Source organism: Rana temporaria, chromosome 4, assembly GCF_905171775.1.
Source record: "Rana temporaria chromosome 4, aRanTem1.1, whole genome shotgun sequence".
In the NCBI taxonomy this organism is placed as follows: domain Eukaryota; kingdom Metazoa; phylum Chordata; class Amphibia; order Anura; family Ranidae; genus Rana; species Rana temporaria.
The window spans coordinates 453,626,570-453,646,771 of record NC_053492.1 but is presented as its reverse complement, the minus strand read 5'-3'; the positions used below and the strand labels follow the sequence as shown (position 1 = coordinate 453,646,771).

At 45.2% G+C, this 20,202-nt stretch overlaps 1 protein-coding gene across 1 annotated transcript in view; it reads right to left on the bottom strand.

The window, feature by feature from the left end:
• The window catches only part of FOXN2 (forkhead box N2), a 69,313-nt gene extending 59,832 nt beyond the window's left edge, over positions 1-9,481 (bottom strand). Inside the window, exon 1 of the mRNA XM_040351591.1 lies at positions 9,353-9,481. The gene's annotated coding sequence lies outside the window, so the exon portion shown is untranslated. The remainder of the gene's footprint in view (positions 1-9,352) is intronic.
• Between the last annotated feature and the right edge of the window lie 10,721 nt (positions 9,482-20,202).

The following is a 20,202-nucleotide window of genomic DNA, read 5'->3' as shown; positions in this document are numbered from 1 at the left end:
TTTGCGTAAATAAATCAATAAACGCTTATCGGGATTTTTCTATCAAAAATATGCAGCAGAATACATATTGGCCTAAACTGATGAATAAATCAGTTTATATATGTTTGGAGATGTGCATTATAGCAGAAAGAAAAAAAAGAAAAACATTTTTTAATTGCCATTTTTTTTGTTTATAGCACAAAAAAATAAAAATAAAAAGCAGAGGTAATCAAATACCACCAAAGGAAAGCTCTATTTGTGGAGGGGAAAAAATGACAATTTTGTTTGGGTACCACGTTGCACGACCGCGCAATTGTCAGTTAAGGCCAGGGCTGTGGAGTCGGGGGAAATTTTGGGTACCTGGAGTCGGAGTCGGCAAACAATGTACCGACTCCTACTAAATTTAGATTGGAATAAAAAAAAATAAAAAAAAGCAAGTTTAAATGTCTCAATTCACAAAAAGTTATAATTAATGACTACTGTAAGAATAAAGACCAATGCATGCAGTGCCTCACGTAACCGCAAAACGAACACGTTAAGTGACCGTGAAGAAGCATGCTTTTCATGTGCTTCACTATATGGCACGCAACGCACAATTAGGAGCTGCAATACTTATACTTTCCATAGTGTTGTGTTCTGCTTTTACAGGGAACGCATGTTAGAGAACCAGTAAGTGTCCAAATAAAAAAAAATTCCAACAGGAGTTTTATAAAGCACTAAAAGAAGTTGAAAAGTATGATCGCTCATCAAAACTTACTGTTGAAGAAGCCATCCTTGTTTATCCAGAGATCGTTCGTGATGTGGCCAGAATAGTTACTGCAATGCCACCCACCCAAGTCAGTGTCGAAAGATTATTTTCAGCCCTAAAAATAATAAAGTCTGACTTAAGAGCCTCTATGAAAGAGGATCTGGCAGAGGCAATTCTCTTCCTTAGAACTCTACATTGAATTGATTTGCATTTGCTAAGCCTATAACTACATTTCAAGATTAATATAAACCATTTCTAGGTTTTACAGATTTTGTTTTTGGTTCATTATAGATCAGCTTTGTTTTTGTTCTAAAACAACCAAATAATGTGGTTTGTATTTTTGAACTGGTAAAGATCCTGTTCCTGATGTTTATGCCTGCTGCTACTATCCAGCCACTTGATTGTTTTCATTGTGTTTGTCTTTTGCTTAAACTGTGCAATACAGTAGACTGTTGGCTTCCCAGCCAGTAGTCCTGTGATAGGTTGCGTTTCTTTCCCTCAAGGAATGTATAAAATACATTTGCATATTAATACAGAGGAGTCGGAGTCGGAGTCGGAAGTACATAAAACTGAGGAGTCGGAACATTTATCTACCGACTCCACAGCCCTGGTTAAGGCAACGCAGTGCCGAATCGCAAAAAGTACTCTGGTCAGGAAGGGGGTAAATTCTTTTGGGGCTGAAGTGGTTAAGCAATAATAATAATAAAAATAAAAAATTTCCTTTTTGGGATAAAAGCTTAACAGAAAATAATACAATTTGACAATTGTAGGCACCCCTATCAGTGTTAATTGCTTTGTCTCAACCCCAGTGCCGATCCTGACCTCATTAAGCGGGGGGGCTGCGAAAATGACATGTATGTCACATTAAAGTTGAGAAGCGGGGGAGGGGGTGTTCTGCTGTCGGAAATTACATCTTACATTAAAGTTAGAAGCGGGGGGTGCTGACTTCTTACCTCTTCTCCCATGCAGCCAGCGAGTTGAGAAGCGGGGTGAGGGGCCAAAAATGACTTCTCACCAGGCTAGTAATTTAGGGGGCCCTCCGCCGCAGCTATGCAGGGCCCTAAGCGGCTTGCATAGTGAGCCTATAGGGCGGATTGGCCCTGCTCAACCCACTAACTGCCACTTTTGCTGGCCAGCTTCATCTGGTAAAGAAAGCTGAAAAATAACACTTTTTCCCGGATAATAAAACTTTTCCGCAGAGACTCAAACAAAGTCTGCTGTGTTACTGTTAATGACAAACTGCATCATATTCAGGCTATCATTTAAGATCGTTCCACTTTATCGCAATAATAAACCGTCAGCCTACACAGAAAGTTACCAGTCATGATGTTCAAAGTAAAAATCGACAACACCCAGAGCAAAGTACAGCAACCCTTGTTCAATGTTATACATGCAGTTTTTGTTTTATTGCCAACAGACCTGATTGCATTAGCCTAAGAACAGAGAAGAAAGAAAAAGAAAGAAGAAAAAAAAAACAGGAAATAGGAGTTTGATAAAGAAAGCTGCAAGCAAAACAGGATGCAGAATAAAAGCGGAGTGCTCTGTGCCCTCCTCAGTATTGTGCTCTCTATAGACTGGAGGCGAGGAAGTGAGAGCTCAGACGTGGCATTCCCCTCATTCAACAACTAGCAGCTAAAAGGTTAAGTGGAAACAAAGCCTGCCATATCACAGAGAGCACCACCCTCTCCCCAGCCCATGTCTGATTGCTCAGCATGTTGTGCACAGCCAGCCTATTGTAGGGCTAAGAGTAAAAAAATGGGGCCAGCACCCCTCCTTCTCTGGATCAAAGCTCCAGAGTCCAGGCACCACCCACTGACATGGGATCCAATAATACTGTCTGATCAGTGCCAGGCAGGCCAACGAGTCAGGAACAGTTCATACCGGACCCTGACATGATCTGCTGATTGTATATGGGGTTGTTATATCATGGGGCCCGGCTAGGAATCCCTGATCACACAACTCACCTACCCCCATTGATTGACAGGCTGGAGCCACACATCTCCAGGCCACGGAACACCAACCATACACCCACATCTATTAGTAGAGGGTGCAGGGAGGAGAATCATTTCCAGATACTTATAATGCACATGTATGTCAATGACAGCTGATCCCAATCACGGAATCTCTTGTATTTTATTGTATTGTCTCCCTTTTATATTGTAAAGCGCTGAGTAAACTGTTGGCACTATATACATCCTGTATAATAATAATAATAATAATAATAAACATGCAGTACCCAAAAACTCCCTGTTTTCTAGAATTGGCAGCCCTGTGTACACCCTCTTCTTAGGCTGGATTCACACCCATGCATGTTGCTTTTGAGCATTTTTGCAGTGCTTTTTGCGGTGCTTGCTGCGTTTTTCGATGCGGCTTTTTTTTTATCAGCAATTTTTATTTTTTTTACATTTCCTTTAACAACCAGCTATAAACAGGTTTAAAAAAAAAAACACAAAACGTGGCAAAAACGCAGTACCTGCGTTTTGGATGCGGCCCCGTTGAATTATACTACATACAAAATGCTGCTTTTTGCAGGACAAAAAAGTCCCTGACCCTTTCCAAAAACGCAGAAGCACAAAAAAGCATTGATGTGAACATGTTCCATAGGAAACCATGTTAAAATATTTCCCTACATTTCTGCAAAATGCATCAAAAAACGCATTATTGTGAATGGAGCTTGCGCGGTTCAACATGCTTTAAAAAACACATTATTGTGAATGGAGCTTGCGCGGTTCATACCTTACCACTGCATGAGCCACTAATGCCGCGTACACATGGTCGTTTTATGTGATGAAAAAAAATGACGTTTTTAAAAAGTCACTTTAATTGACCGTGTGTGGGGGAAACGTCGTTTTATGTCTTCTAAAAAACGACCAAAAAAAATTGAAGCATGCTTCAATTTTATGTGTCGTTTTTCAAAACGTCAACTTTTACTTCACAGAAATTGACCGTGTGTAGCAAAAACGTTGTTTAAAACGACGTTTTTTCATCCGCGCATGCCCAGAAGCTACTTATGAAGCGAGCTTCAATAGAAAAACGTGGTGGAACGTAACCTTCGCTTTGCTAGAACATTGTGAGAAAAACGATGGTGTGTAGGCAACTTCGTCTTTGAAAATTGAAGTTTCAAAAACGTCGTTTTTTACTTCACAGAAAATGTCTTTTTTTTTCATCACATAAAGTGATGGTGTGTACGGGGCATAATTCTAGGTCATTATATCAAAATGAGACCAAAGATGGGAATCCCCGGTCACACAACTCATCCGTCATAGACTGGTATCCCTCCATCCACACATCTCCGGCCCCCCCACAATACACAGACCCCCATACTGACCATGCTCACCATACATCCAGATTCATTAGTGGAGGGAGAACAATTTTGAATCATTTTTTGGAGAGGTTTCTACTTCAGATACACTTTTAGGTCAATTAAAGCTGGGCAAACCTGGATCACAGACTAAACATATGCTTCCCATAGCACCTTCCTTACGTGCCGCCCCCCCTTTTTATAATTGGCATTCCTGTAGTTACACTGGATCAGGACCCCCAGGCATCATCCACTTCCTTGGAATCCAAGCACACTGGCTGATCAATGCCGTGCACAAACATGCAGGCTGAAGCGTCATACCTGACCCCCCCCCCATGATCTACTAATTCCAAGTAATACACAGATGTGTTCTAGCATGTCATAGGGCCCAGAGCAGGGAACCCCTGGTCACATGAGCCACCCATCATAGATAGACTGGCATTCCTCCACCCACAAACAATACATAGGATCAGAGGACACTAACCATGCTCACCACACACCCACATTAAAGACAGACAGTGTGGTATCACATTCAGGGATGTCACTCTTATAATACATATGTATGTCAAGGACATCTGATTGATGATAAAAAACAAACCCGAATCACATTATACAAAGTAATCTTCCTAAACTTTGGGTATAATAAATCAAAATATTGTCATCCCCCCTCCTTCTGGATCAAGTCTCCAGACATGATTGACTCCCGTCACCAACTTCCATGGGATCCAATAACACTGATCGGTGTCATGCATGGTTCAAACCTTACACCCACGTCATCTACCAATACCAGGCGGCACAGCCACGTCATCTACCAATACCAGAAGGCGCAGCCACGCCATCTACCAATACCAGGCGGCGCAGCCGCACGTCATCTACCAATACCAGGAGGCGCAGCCACGCCATCTACCAATACCAGGAGGCGCAGCCACGCCATCTACCAATACCAGGCGGCGCAGCCACGCCATCTACCAATACCAGGCGGCGCAGCCACGCCATCTACCAATACCAGGCGGCGCAGCCACGCCATCTACCAATACCAGGCGGCGCAGCCACGCCATCTACCAATACCAGGCGGCGCAGCCACGCCATCTACCAATACCAGGCGGCGCAGCCACGCCATCTACCAATACCAGGCGGCGCAGCCACGCCATCTACCAATACCAGGCGGCGCAGCCACGCCATCTACCAATACCAGGCGGCGCAGCCACGCCATCTACCAATACCAGGCGGCGCAGCCACGCCATCTACCAATACCAGGCGGCGCAGCCACGCCATCTACCAATACCAGGCGGCGCAGCCACGCCATCTACCAATACCAGGAGGCGCAGCCACGCCATCTACCAATACCAGGAGGCGCAGCCACGCCATCTACCAATACCAGGAGGCGCAGCCACGCCATCTACCAATACCAGGAGGCGCAGCCACGCCATCTACCAATACCAGGAGGCGCAGCCACGCCATCTACCAATACCAGGCGGCGCAGCCACGGCATCTACAAATACCAGGCGGCGCAGCCACGTCATCTACCAATACCAGGCGGCGCAGCCACGTCATCTACCAATACCAGGCGGCGCAGCCACGCCATCTACCAATACCAGGCGGCGCAGCCACGCCATCTACCAATACCAGGCGGCGCAGCCACGCCATCTACCAATACCAGGAGGCGCAGCCACGCCATCTACCAATACCAGGAGGCGCAGCCACGCCATCTACCAATACCAGGAGGCGCAGCCACGCCATCTACCAATACCAGGAGGCGCAGCCACGCCATCTACCAATACCAGGAGGCGCAGCCACGCCATCTACCAATACCAGGAGGCGCAGCCACGCCATCTACCAATACCAGGCGGCGCAGCCACGCCATCTACCAATACCAGGAGGCGCAGCCACGCCATCTACCAATACCAGGAGGCGCAGCCACGCCATCTACCAATACCAGGAGGTGCAGCCACATCATCTACTAATACTAGATGGTACACATGGATCTATTAGTAGGGGGGTGAACTAATGGCAATTTTGTATCATTTTCAGGTACATTGCTCCTTATATAATAGATGTGCATGTGATCTGATCTAAAGGTGCAGACCTAGATCACAGACTGCACACTTCATCTGCCTTTATGGAGTAGATTCTTCCCACACTTTATACTGAGACTTGGCATGTGGTTAGGAGGGTTCTGTACGGACTCCTGATTGGTCACAGTGAACATTAATAGGAAATGTGATCAGAACCTCGACAAGCTGGACACAACGTGCGGAGCTCTTCTTTATTACATGATCACAAGGAGAGACAACATTTCAGGACAGTTCATCAAGCATGTGATCATAAAGGGTCCCTACATGGTCCCAAAACAATGCTATGTGATCATGTAGTAAGAGCTCTGAACTCCATCTGTATAGAACCCTCCTCCTGGTGTTTTCTAAAAATTGGCGCACACCCCCCCCCCCCCCCCCTCCCCATTATATACAATGGCTTATCTGGGACACAAGCTAAGCAAGCACAGCTCCAGACAATGAACATGGCCAGAGGAATCCCCGTCACACCATTCATCCTTCATAGACATCTCTAGGCCACAAACAATAAACATGGCCAGAGGACACGGCACACCGACCATGCTCACCATACACCCACATGTACTGGCAGAGGGAGAACGCAGGACAATTCTGTGTTATTGTCAGACGTGGTTCTGAAAACAATGCCTATATGATCCTTCATTTGATGGGTCTTCATGAAGGGTAACTGTGGGGCCCCGAAATGTTATGTACCCTTTCATGGAGCATGTGACAATAAAGGGTCCTTTAGAGGCCCAAAAACGATATCTATGTGACCCCCATTGTATATGCGATTGAGAAGGGTCTCATAACAATGTCTATATGATCCTTCATGGGACATGTGATGATTAAGAGCCTCTGCATTGCCCCCGAAACCTTATCCATGGGATGGAGGGTTTTATAGGGGGTCCTTCATTGGCTATGCAACAATAAGGGGGCCCCCGAAACCTCATCTATGTGATCCTTCATGGGACATGTGATGATTAGGAGCCTCTGCATTGCCCCCGAAACCTTATCCATGGGATGGAGGGTTTTATAGGGGGTCCTTCATTGGCTATGCAACAATAAGGGGGCCCCCGAAACCTAATCTATGTGATCCTTCAAGGAACATGTGATTAAAAAGGTCCCAAAATGATGTCTGTGTGATAAGGGGTCCCAGAAATATTGTCCATGTGACCCTTCATTGGTCATGTGACGATGAATGTTCCCCAAAACTTTTGTCTATGTGTTCTCTCATTGGTCATATGATAAGGGGCACCAAAACATTGGCTACATCAGGGATATGCAATTAACGGACCTCCAGTTGTTTCAGAACTACAAGTCCCATGATGCATAGCAAGACTCTGACAGCCACAAGCATGAAACCCAGGGGCAGAGGCATGATGGGACTTGTAGTTTTGCAACTGCTGGATGTTCACTAATTGCATCCCTCTGGTCTACATGATTGTTTTTTGGTGATTAAAAAGGGCCCCTATGGTGCCCCAAAACACTGTCCATGTGACCCTTCCTTGGACATGTGATAAGGGGGCACCAAAACATTGTCCTTGTGACCCTTAATTGGACATGTGATAAAGGGGCCTAAAACATTGTCCATGTGACCCTCAATTAGACATGTCATGAGGGTCCCCAAAACACTGTCCATGTGACCCTCAATTAGACATGCCATGAGGGTCCCCAAAACATTGTCCATGTGACCCTCAATTGGACATGCCATGAGGGTCCCCAAAACACTATCCATGTGACCCTTCATTGAACATGCCATGAGGGTCCCCAAAACACTGTCCATGTGACCCTCAATTGGACATGCCATGAGGGTCCCCCAAACACTGTCCATGTGACCCTCAATTGGACATGCCATGAGGGTCCCCAAAACACTATCCATGTGACCCTCAATTGGACATGCCATGAGGGTCCCCAAAACACTGTCCATGTGACCCTCAATTGGACATGCCATGAGGGTCCCCAAAACACTATCCATGTGACCCTTCATTGAACATGCCATGAGGGTCCCCAAAACACTGTCCATGTGACCCTCAATTGGACATGCCATGAGGGTCCCCCAAACACTGTCCATGTGACCCTCAATTGGACATGCCATGAGGGTCCCCAAAACACTATCCATGTGACCCTTCATTGAACATGCCATGAGGGTCCCCAAAACACTGTCCATGTGACCCTCAATTGGACATGCCATGAGGGTCCCCAAAACACTGTCCATGTGACCCTCAATTGGACATGCCATGAGGGTCCCCAAAACATTGTCCATGTGACTCTCAATTGGTCATGTAAGGAGGACAGCGCCCCCCCCCCCCAAACATTGACCATGTGACAGGGACTGGTCCCCAAAACATTGTCTATAGGATATTGTATAGGTCATTTGATGATGTGGGGCCCAAAACATTGTCAACGCAGATCTTCAATGGTCATGTGATAATAAAGGGCCCCAAAACATTGTGATCTATTGGTCATGGGATAATAAAGGCTCCATGTGGGTCCCCAAAACACTGACCATTTGACCCTTCATTGGTCATGCGATGAGGGTCCCCAAAATACTGACCATGTGAGCCTCAATGGATCATGTAATGATGGTCCCCAAAATACTGACCATGTGACCCCTTCATTGGTAATGCGATGAGGGTCCCCAAAATACTGACCATGTGAGCCTCAATGGATCATGCAATGAGGGTCCCCAAAACATTGACCACGTGACCCTTCATTGGTCATGTGATAAGGGTTCCCAAAACATTGACCATGTGACAAGGACTGGTCCCCAAAACATTGACCATGTGACAAGGACTGGTCCCCAAAACATTGACCATGTGATAATAAGAGGTCCCCAAAACATTGACCATGTGACAAGGACTGGTCCCCAAAACATTGACCATGTGACAAGGACTGGTCCCCAAAACATTGACCATGTGACAAGGACTGGTCCCCAAAACATTGCCTGTGATCTATTATTGGTCATAATTGATCTATTATTGGTGATAATAAAGGCTCCATGTGGGACCCACAAACAATGTCCATGTGACCCTTCCCTGGACATGGGATGATAAGGGGCCCCATGTGGCCCCTGTGTGGTCAGTTGATGATGAATGGCCCCCAATACACAGATAGTCTCCTATGAACACATGACTCCAGTCACAGCTCCACACAATGTCTCCCCCCCCACCCCCCGTCCATGCTCCTCCCCAGTCATGAGGAAGCTGCTCTCCACATTCCCATATCACCCCGGCCTACCCGCCGGTCCCCTCCGCCGCGGTGTCTACTCACCGGCATGAACCGTGCCCCGGTACGCTGTGGCAGTGCGGAGCCTCTATAGGGGGGAATGTGTCAGAGATCAGCAGCTGCTCCCTCCATCCGCGTACAAGCAACGCCACCAAATCCCCCACCGAGTCGCCATGGCAACGCGGCGCCCAATGGAACCTCCCCCCCGCCCTCGGCGCGAGGCACGCACTGCCGGCCACGCCCACCTTTGCCTCTTCCTAGCCACGCCCGCTTTCGCCTCTTCCTAGCCACGCCCAGGCCTGTCCCGTTCCTTTCATTTTTACCTCACGGCTATATCATACGTTGTCACAGCGCTGCTTATAACACAGACGATGTCACCGCCGTGCCTGAGGAAAGCGGCCTTTATTTATGTTGTCACCTCGCTCAATGTGAATAATGCCACTGACAGCTGTTTCGCTTTTTTTTCGCGGCTTTTTTGTGCCTTTGTGGTTAGGAGTGGGCGGGGCCGTGCCTCTGACGCACATACCAGCCTCCGCCGGACACGTGACGGGGCTCTCCTTTCTCTGACGACGAAGACGCTTTTATTAACCCTTTCCTGGCGCAGGGAGGAGCCTACAGAGGGGTGACGCGGGAAATCTGCTGCAGTCACGCGATGCGTTGCCATGGGGACGGTGAGCGCGCGTGGCCCGGGCACGCGGCTTGAGCTTGGGAGGGCGGGGCTAGAGAGAAGAGTCTGACACGAGGAAGAGAAGAAATGGAGGGGGGGTGCGCACGCGGCTGGGGTCACGTGGTGGCGTTGCCCCTGGTAACCGGGAGATGGCTTCTCCAGCTGTTTCCGAAACGGCAACGGTCATTTCCGGAATCCGAAAACAAAGTAACAAGTGGAGAGGAAACGATGTGCTGTTCTTCCATTTATTTCCTGTCTGACATCTCCACAATGGCTTTTATTTAACCCCCCCCCCCCTTCATGACCAGGCCATATTTTGGGATACGGAACGGCACAGCGTTATTTTAACCACTTAAGCCCCGGGCCAATAGGCAGGTAAAGGACCTTTTTGAGATTCGCACTGCGTTTCTTTAACAGACAATTGCGCAGTCGTGCGACGTGGCTCCCAAACAAAATTGGCGTCCTTTTTTCCCCACAAATAGAGTTTTCTTTAACCACTTCCCGCCCGGTCCATAGGGGATTTACGTCCGGGAAGTGGTTACACAATCCTGACTGGACGTCCTGCAGGATTTTATGCCGCGCGCACCCGTGGGGGCGCGCAGCACGGCGATCAGTGATGCGGGGTGTTAGTCCGGCGGAGGCTCTTTACCACGTGATCAGCAGTGTCCAATCATGGCTGATCACAATGTAAACAGGAAGAGCCGTTGATGGCACCCCCTCAGATCGCCACACTGGACCACCAGGGAAGGGCAAAAAAAAAAAGGGGGGCAACAACAAACAAAAAAAAGTCAGTGGGAAAAAAAAAAAGCAGTAAAAAATAAAAAAGATGCCAATCAGTGCCCACAAATGGGCACTGACTGGCAACATGGATAAATCAGTGCTGCCCCACAGTGTCCATCAGTCCCACCTCACAGTGTCCATCAGTCCCACCCCACAGTGTCCATCAGTGCCACCCCACAGTGCCCATCCATGCCCAGTGCCCACCTATCAGTGCCCATCTGTGCCACCCATAAGTATCCATCAGTGCCGCCCATGAGTGCCCATCAGTGCTGCCTATGTGTGCCCATCAGTGCCGCCTATGAGTGTCCATCAGTGCCGCATACCAGCGCCACCAAAGAAGGAAAGAGAAAACTTACTTATTTACAAAAAAATTAACAGAAAAAAATAAAAACGTATTTTTTTTTCAAACTTTTTAGTCTTTTTTTAGTTGTTGCACAAAAAAAAATCGCAGAGGTGATCAAATACCACCAAAAGAAAGCTCTATTTGTGGGGAAAAAAGGACGCCAATTTGTTTGGGTACAGTGTAGCATGACCGCACAATTGCCATTCAAAGTGCGACAGCGCTGAAAGCTGAAAATTGGCCTGGGCAGGAAGGTGCGTAAGTGCCCTGTATGGAAGTGGTTAAAAGCTTTTGCTGTTTGTATGCAGAACAAGTTCACGGCCAACACCCTTTGAACAAATTTGATCGCGGCAATACCTCACATGTGTGGTTTGAACACCTTTTTAATATGCGGGCGCTGCACGTATGTGTTCGCTTCTGCGTCCAGGGCCGCCATCAGGGGGGTACAGACAGTACACCTGTAAGGGGCCCGGATGGCAACCCCCCCCCCCCTTTTTTTTTTATATAAAAAAAATATATATTTTTTAATATATTTGTATTTAATTTTTTATTAAAGGGCCCAGAGGTATATATATATACATATGTATTTTTTATTATTTTTATTAAAGGGCCCAGAGGTCCCCAGGGACCCGGATGGCAACCCCCCCCCCCCCTTTTTTTATATAAAAAAATCTTTTTTTTTATATATATATTCTTTTTTTATTATTATTATTTTTTCTTTCTTTTTTTTTAAATGTATTTATATATATATATATATATATATATATTTTTTTTTATTAAAGGGCTCAGAGGTCCCCAGGGCCCCATGTGGCAACCCCCCTTTTTAAAAATGTTTATTTTTTTATATATATATTTTTTTATTTATTTTTTATTAAAGGGCCTAGAGGTTTCTTTTTTTTTTATTATTATTATGATTAAAGGGCCCAGAGGTCCCGGATGGCAACCCCCCTTTTTTTGTAATTTCTTTCTATTTTTTTTTTTTTTTTTTTAATTTTTATATATTTATAGAGGTCCCTAGGGCCCCAGATGGCAACCCCCCTTTTTTTATATATATATATATATATATATATATATATATATATAGGTCCCCAGGGCCCAGATGTCAACCCCCCTTTTAAAAAAAATATATATATATATATATTTTTTTACATTTTTTTTTATATATATTTTTTTTTTTTCTTTTTATTAAAGGGGCCAGAGTTTCCCAGGGCCCCGGATGGCTACCCCCCTTTTTTTATATATATTTTTCTTTATTTCTTCTTTTCTCCAGGGGGCCCATGCCTGAAGCTGTGTAAGGGGCCCCATAATTCCTGTCTGCGTGCGACCTTTAATTTTTATTTTTATTTTTTTTCTTATTTATTTGTGTCATTAGTACCATGACAGTGTAGTATTAGCACTAATTACTGTATTAGTGTCACTGGTGATGTAAGTGGTAGTTAGTCAGTTCCCACAAAGTTTCAGTGAGGCCCCATACACACGACCGGATCGATCCGCTGGGATTTATCCGCGGATCAGTTCCAGCAGACAAATCCGGTCGTGTGTACGGCCTAGCGGACATTTTTCGGCGGACATTTGTCCAGCCCACAGTTTTCAAGCGGATAAAAATTTCTTAGCATGCTAAGAAATCTATCCGCTTCAAACCTGTCCGTCAGACTTATCCGGTCGTCTGTACAGACTCACCGGATAAGTCCGACTGATCCCCATCCCTCGCATGCGTCGAAGTGTTTCGACGCATGCGTGGAAGTATTTACCTTCCAGGGTCGCGCACGTCGCCGCGTCATCGTCGCGGTGACGGCGCGGTCACGTCACCGCAAAAGTTTTCCGCGGGGATTTTGATCTGATGGTGTGTACAGCCATCAGATCAAAATCTGGAGCAGAAAAGTCCGTTCGTGTGTACAGGGCCTTAGTGTCACTATCACAGTCCCACTATTAAGCCTCGTACACATGCACGGTTTTATCGGCAAGAAAACTGCTGGCAGAGCTTTCTTGTTGAGTAAACCGAGCGTGTGTACGAGGCTTTGAGGTTTCTCATCGAGAAAACTGCCCAGAATCTCGACGAGAAAACTAGAGAACCTGCTCTCTTTTTTTTCTCGCTCGGTATTCTCGGCAGTGTTTTCCTGCCGAGAAACCCGAGTGTGTGTATTTTTACCTGTCTCCATGGAAACCCGCGCATGCTCGAAAAGACTTTGACGCATGCGCGGTGGCTTCCAAGGCATAGGTAGGGTGAAGCAAGATGGCGGTAACGGCATGGAATGTGACGAGCGCATGCTCGTCGTAGTCGATGACGTCATTGCGTTCGTGCCATTCGAAAGAACGGAGGTTCTTTTGAATCGTACGTGTGTACACTCGGCCAGCAAGAAAATCTTGCCAGGAATCTCGTCAGGAAAAACAACGTTTTTTCCTGCCGAGAATCCCAGCCTTGTGTACAGGGCTTAAGTCTCTGATCTTCCCCATTGGTAGTATATAAAAAAAATTCCAGTATATACCGTATTTTAGGTCGTGTGGGCGTATCTCCGTGCACTGGACAAGGCGCAAAGCTTTCTGGGGCTTCTTCGTAGGCCGCCCGCTCTCCGTGCCTCCATGCCGCCCGCTCTCCGTGCCTCCATGCCACCTGCTCTCCATGCCTCCATGCCGCCCGCTTTCCATGCTGCCATGTCGCCGTGCAGCCCGCTATTCCACCGTGCGGCCCTGCCGCTAATTCCGCCATGGACCAGCCTGATCCTGAGCCTGATGGCGCCCGCTGATTAACCCGCTGATGGTGCCGGCTGCCTGCCTGTGTTTTCTGACCAACCCAGACCACCGGTATGTGAAGAGACGGAGACGGGAGGGCTGTGCATTCAGTATTCGGGCTATAAGACCCAGGGACATTTCCCCCCATACATTTGGGGGGGAAAAGTGCGTCTTATGGTCCAAAAAATACGGTATTCCATTGTTTAGTAGACGCTATAGCTTTCACACAAACCACTTGGTATACACTTATTTTTTTTAAACCACCTCAATACTGGGCAGTTTCACCCCCCTTCCTTCCCAGACCAATTTTCAGCTTTCAGCGCTCTTGTGCTTTCAATGACATTTACTCAGTCATGCTACACTGTACCCAAATTAAGTTTTTATAATTTTTTTCACACAAATAGAGATTTCTTTTGGTGGTATTTATTCACCACTGGGGTTTTTATTTTTTGCGATATAAGTGGTAAAAGAGCGAAGATCTTGAAAAAAAAAATATTTTCTACTTTCTGGTTTCAAAGATATCCAATAAAATCAAATTTCATCATAAATTTAGGCCAGAATGTAGTTTGGTACATGTCTTTGGTAAAAAAAAAATCCTGATAAGTGTAATATGATTGGTTTGTGTGAAAGATATAGGGCCAGATCCACATAGAAATAGATCGGTGCAGCGTTTTAGAGATACGCTACGCCGCCGTAGCTTACCTGGTGTAATTTCGAATCCTTAAAGATTTTGCGTCGTAAGTAACGGCGGCGTAGTGTATCTCTGGCAGGGGAATTCAAATCGGCGATTAAGGGGGCGTGTTTCATTTAAATGAAGCGTGTCCCCGCAACGAATGAACTGCGCATGCTCTGTTTCTAAATTTCCCGCCGTGCATTGCGCTAAATGACGTCGCAACGACGTCATTTTTTTTAACTTAGACGTGAATTACGTCCATCCCGATTCACGGACGACTTACGCAAAAAAAAAAAAAATTCAAATTTCGACGCGGAAACGACAGCCATGCTTAACATGGCAAGTCTAACTATACGCCACAAAATACCATACTAAAGACGCCGTAAAAAAATGCGCCGGCCGCTCGTACGTTCGTGGATCGACGGAAATAGCTAATTTGCATACCCAACGCAGAAAACGACGTGAACGCCACCCAGCGGACGCCGAAGTATTGCATCTTAGATCCGAAAGGCGTACGAGGACGTATACCTGTCGGATCTAACCCAGATGCCGTCGTATCTTGGTTTGAGGATTCAAACCAAAGATATGACGCGGGTAATTTGAAAGTACGCCGGCGTATCAGTAGATACGCCGGCGTACTCTGTCTGTGGATCTGCCCCATAGAGTCTACAAACTATGCTACGCATCATTGAAAATTGATCAATCCTGAAGTACTGATGTCCTATCTAATTTCTTGAGGCCCTAAAATGCCAGGACAGTACAAATAACCCCCCCCCAAATGACCCCCTTTTGTAAAGATGACAGTCCAGGGTATTTAGTAAGAAGCAGGGTGAGTTTTTATAAGTCATATTTTTTTTCCCACAATAGTTTGTAAAATAATTTTTTTTCCCCCACAAAATGATCATTCTAATGCCACGTACACGCAATCGGAATTTCCGATAAAAAAAGTCAGATGGACTGTTTTCATCGGAAATTCGGATCATGTGTGGGCCCCATCGGACTTTTTTCCATCGGTGTTTAGAAATAGAACATGTTTTATATTTTTCTTGATGGGGTCGCAAATTCCTATCGTCTGTGTGCAACTCCGACGGAGAAAAAACCCACGCATGCTCAGAATCAAGTCGACGCATGCTCGGAAGCATTGAAATCCATTTTTCTCGGCTCGTTGTAGTGTTTTACGTCACCGCGTTTTGGACAGTCGGAATTCATGCAAGACTGATGGAAGTCAGCTTCATTCTAATTTCCGATGGAAAATTGCATCAGATTTTATTACACCCAAAAATACATTCTGCTGCTCCTCCTGTGTGGCAATACCACATGTGTGGGACTTTTTCACAGCCTGGCCTTATACAGAGACCCAATATACGGAGAGCACCATTAGGGGTTTCTAGGAGCATTGATTGCACATTTAATTTCCTGACTACCTATCACATTTTTGAAGGCCCTGGGGCACCAGGACAATAGAAACGCCAACAAAATGACCCCATTTTGGAAAACAAACACGACAGTGTATATTCTAGGTGGCATAATGAGTCTTTTGAACATGTCATTTTTTTCCACAAGTTTTTGGAAAATGTGGAAAGAAAATGAAAACATTTTTTTTTACATAAATTGTCAATTTATATGATATTTCTAACACATAGCATGTACATAGCAAAAATTATACCCCAAAAAATATTCTGCTACCTGAGTATAGTGATAACACATGTGTGAGACTTTTTCACAGCCTAGCCACATACAAAGGCCCAACATCCAAGTAGCACCGTCAGGCGTTCTAAAGGCATAAATTACTCATTTCATTTCCTGAGTGCCTATCACAATTTTGAAGGCCCTGGAGCACCAGGACAATAGAAACGCCCACAAAATTACCTAATTTTGGAAAGAAAATACCACAGTGTGTATTCTAGGAGGCATAATGAGTCTTTTGAACATGTAATTTTTTTCCACAAGTTTTTGGAAAATGTGGAAAGAAAATTAAAAAACTTTTTTTACACAAAGTTGTCAATTTATAAGATATTTCTAATACATAGCATGTACATTGCAAAGATTATACCCCAAAAAATATTCTGCTATTCCTCCTGAAAATGGTGATACCACATGTGTGAGACTTTTTCACAGCCTAGCCACATGCAGAGGCCCAACATCCAAGTAGCACCGTCAGGCGTTCTAAAGGCATAAATTACTCATTTCATTTCCTGAGTGCCTATCACATTTTTGAAGGCCCTGGAGCACCAGGACAATGGAATTAGATGTGACAGATGATCATGGACAGATGTGCGCAGATGATTACCGACAGATGTGGTAGCTGATCACGGACAGATGTGGCAGATGATCATGGACAGATGTGCGCAGATGATCACGAACAGATGTGGTAGCTGATCACGGACAGATGTGACAGATGATCATGGACAGATGTGCGCAGATGATTACCGACAGATGTGGTAGCTGATCACGGACAGCTATAAACAAAAATAGAGCGACAATTTTGAAAAAAAAAACAATATTTTTTACTTTTTGCTATAATAAATATCCCCAAAAAATATATATATATAAAAAAAAAAATGTTTCCTCAGTTTAGGCCGATACGTATTCTTCTACCTATTTTTGGTAAAAAAAATCGCAATAAGCGCTTATCGGTTGGTTTGCGCAAAATTTATAGCGTTTTTTTTTACTAGTAATGGCGGCGATCAGCGTTTTTTTTCATGGTTGTGACATTATGGGAGGACACTTCGGACAATTTTGACACATTTTTGGGTACATTGTCATTTTCACAGCAAAAAATGCATTTAAAATGCATTGTTTACTACCAAAATGCCAATTGCAGTTCGGGAGTTAACCACAAGCGGGTACTGAAGGGGTTATGTATGACCTAATATGTGTTTCTAACTGTAGGGGGGTGTGGCTGTAGGTGTGACGTCATCGATTGTGTATCCCTATAAAAGGGATCACACGATCGATGCGCCGCCACAGTGAAGAACGGGGAAGCTGTGTTTAAACACAGCTCTCCCCGTTCTTCAGCTCCGGGGACCGATCGCGGGACTCCAGCGTCGATCGGGTCCCGCGGTCACGGAGCTTCGGACCAGGTCGCAGGCGCGCGCCCGCGACCCACGGCTGGGTACTGGTACAGGACGTACCTGTACGTGCATGTGCCCAGCCGTGCCATTCTGCCCGACGTATATGTGCAGGAGGCGGTCCTTAAGTGGTTAATATCCTCTATTAAATTTTTAATCATTTTACATGCTGAAGTATTGGTTCAGGAAGGGCACAGATCTGAGTACTTGCCTTTATATGGGGGGGGGGGGGGTGTCCTATACATTTTCTGCATTAGATTCCTTCATATATAGACATGTGATTGGGATTTTAACATTTGCATGCATTTGCTTAGATAGCATTTTGTTGTTTTGTGGTTGACATGCTAAACACACATTACATTTAAAATGGCTTGTGATACTGGAAATAGTGTAACAGAAGACAAAACAAGAACAGCAAAACTATTTTTGGTGTGTCTTAAGTGTTAGCAGTTATCTAATCCTGATTGCACATCCAGATGTTCGATGTTTAGGATTAGCTGATGATCACAGTCCTGATCAGGAGCCGCCTAAGGTATGGTGGCCTAGATACAGCAGAAATATCGCTGTACATTATACACGGCAGTCTCCAAATACTATTTTCCTTTCAATTGCGTATTACATTGTATAACAACTTTTTCTGGCACTTTCTGTTTACATGTAACAATCATTTTCTATTTATTTTTTTTCTAGAAAATTACCTAGAACCCCCAAGCATTATATATATTTTTTAAAGCAGAGACCTTAGGCCCCGTACACACGAGAGGATCGATCAGCTGAAATTTATCCGCGGACCTGTTTCAGCGGATAGATCCCCTGGTGTGTACGATCCAGCGGATATTTTTCCGTTGATTTTTTCCCCCGGGGATGGATTTCCAGCGGATCAAGATTTCTTAGCATGCTAAGAAATCTATCCGCTGGAATCCAGTCCAGCGGATTGATCTGCTGGTCTGTACAGACTCAGCGGATCAATCCGTCCGATTGCATCCCTCGCATGCGTCGTAATGATTCGACGCATGCGTGGAATTCCTTATATGACAGCGTCGCGCATGTCACCGCGTCATCATCGCGGCAACGGCGCGACACGTCACCGCGGAGGGAATTCCGCAGGGATTTTGATCTCAAAATCCGCCAGAGGATTTAACCGCGGAAACGGTCCCCCGGACCGTTTCCGCGGATCGATCCTCTCGTGTGTACTAGGCCTTAGAGAATAAATTGGCGGGTGTTGCAATTTTTTATACCACACGACAGTGGTTTTCCAAACCCAATTTGTGGGGAAAATACACTTTTTTTAATCTTAGGGCTCTTTCACACGGGGCCCCGTGAACCTCCGCTTGCTCGGATGACAGGGCGGTCCCCGCACACTGTGCAGGGACCACCCCGGCCTTTTCTCCGCTCTACCCTATGGGGGATCGGATGAACACGGACCGTTTGTCCGAGTTCATCCGATCCGCAGACGGATGGAAAAATAGGGTTTTCCTCCGTCTGCAGAATCGGAGGATTGCGGAGCCGGGTGAGATCGGGTGTCAGCGGATATTCATCAGCTGACACCCGCAATCTCATAGGGACCAATGTATGTCCCTTTTTCATCCGTACACGGATGGATGAAAAAGCGGACATACGGTCCGCCAGTGGGAAAGAGCCCTTAATGCAAAAAAAAAACACAATACAATTTTTTGTAAAATATAAAAGTTAATGTCACCCCGAGTAAATAGATACCAAACATGTCACGCTTTAAAATTGCGCACACTTGTGCAATGGGCACAAAATGACGTACATATTACTATCCATAGGCAAAGCTTTAAAAGCCTTAACAGGTTGCCACTTTAGATTTAGACAGTGCTAGAATTTCTGCCTATGATCTGACGTGGAACCGACGCGCACGTTGGCCTTTACCGTGCTAGGACGGGGACACTTTAAACTTTTTTTTATTATTATTATTTTTTATTATTATTCTCATACTGTTGCTTTCTTTTTTCTTTTTTTTTTTATTACTTTTAACCACTTAAGCCCCGAGCCTCTTTCTGAGATTTGGTGTTTACAAGTTAAAAACATTTTTTTTTTGCTAGAAAATTACTTAGGACCCCCAAACATTATATATATATTTTTTCTAACACCCTAGAGGATAAAATGGCGGTCTTTGCAATACTTTTTGTCACGCCGTATTTGTGCAGCGGTCTTAAAAAGAATCAAGTTTTTTAATAAAATAATAAAATGAGTAAAGTTAGCCCAATTTGTTTTATATTGTTAAATATGATGTTACGCTGAGTAAATTGATACCCAATATGTCACGCTTCAAAGTTGCGCCCGTTCGTGGATTGGCGTCAAACTTTTATGCCGCGTACACACGATCGGTTTGTCTGATGAAAACGGTCAAAAAACTAGGAACTTGTTTTAAAATTATCTGATGGATAACTAACCGATAGAAAAAAAAACGATCGTCTGTGGGCACGTCCATCGGTTAAAAATCCATGCATGCTCAGACTAAATTAGGGGACGGGAGCGCTCGTTCTGGTAAAACTAGCGTTCGTTATGGAGCTAGCACATTCATCACGCTGTAACAGACAGAAAAGCGCGAAACGTCTTTTACTAACACGAAATCAGCTAAAGCAGCCCCAAGGGTGGCGCCATTAGATT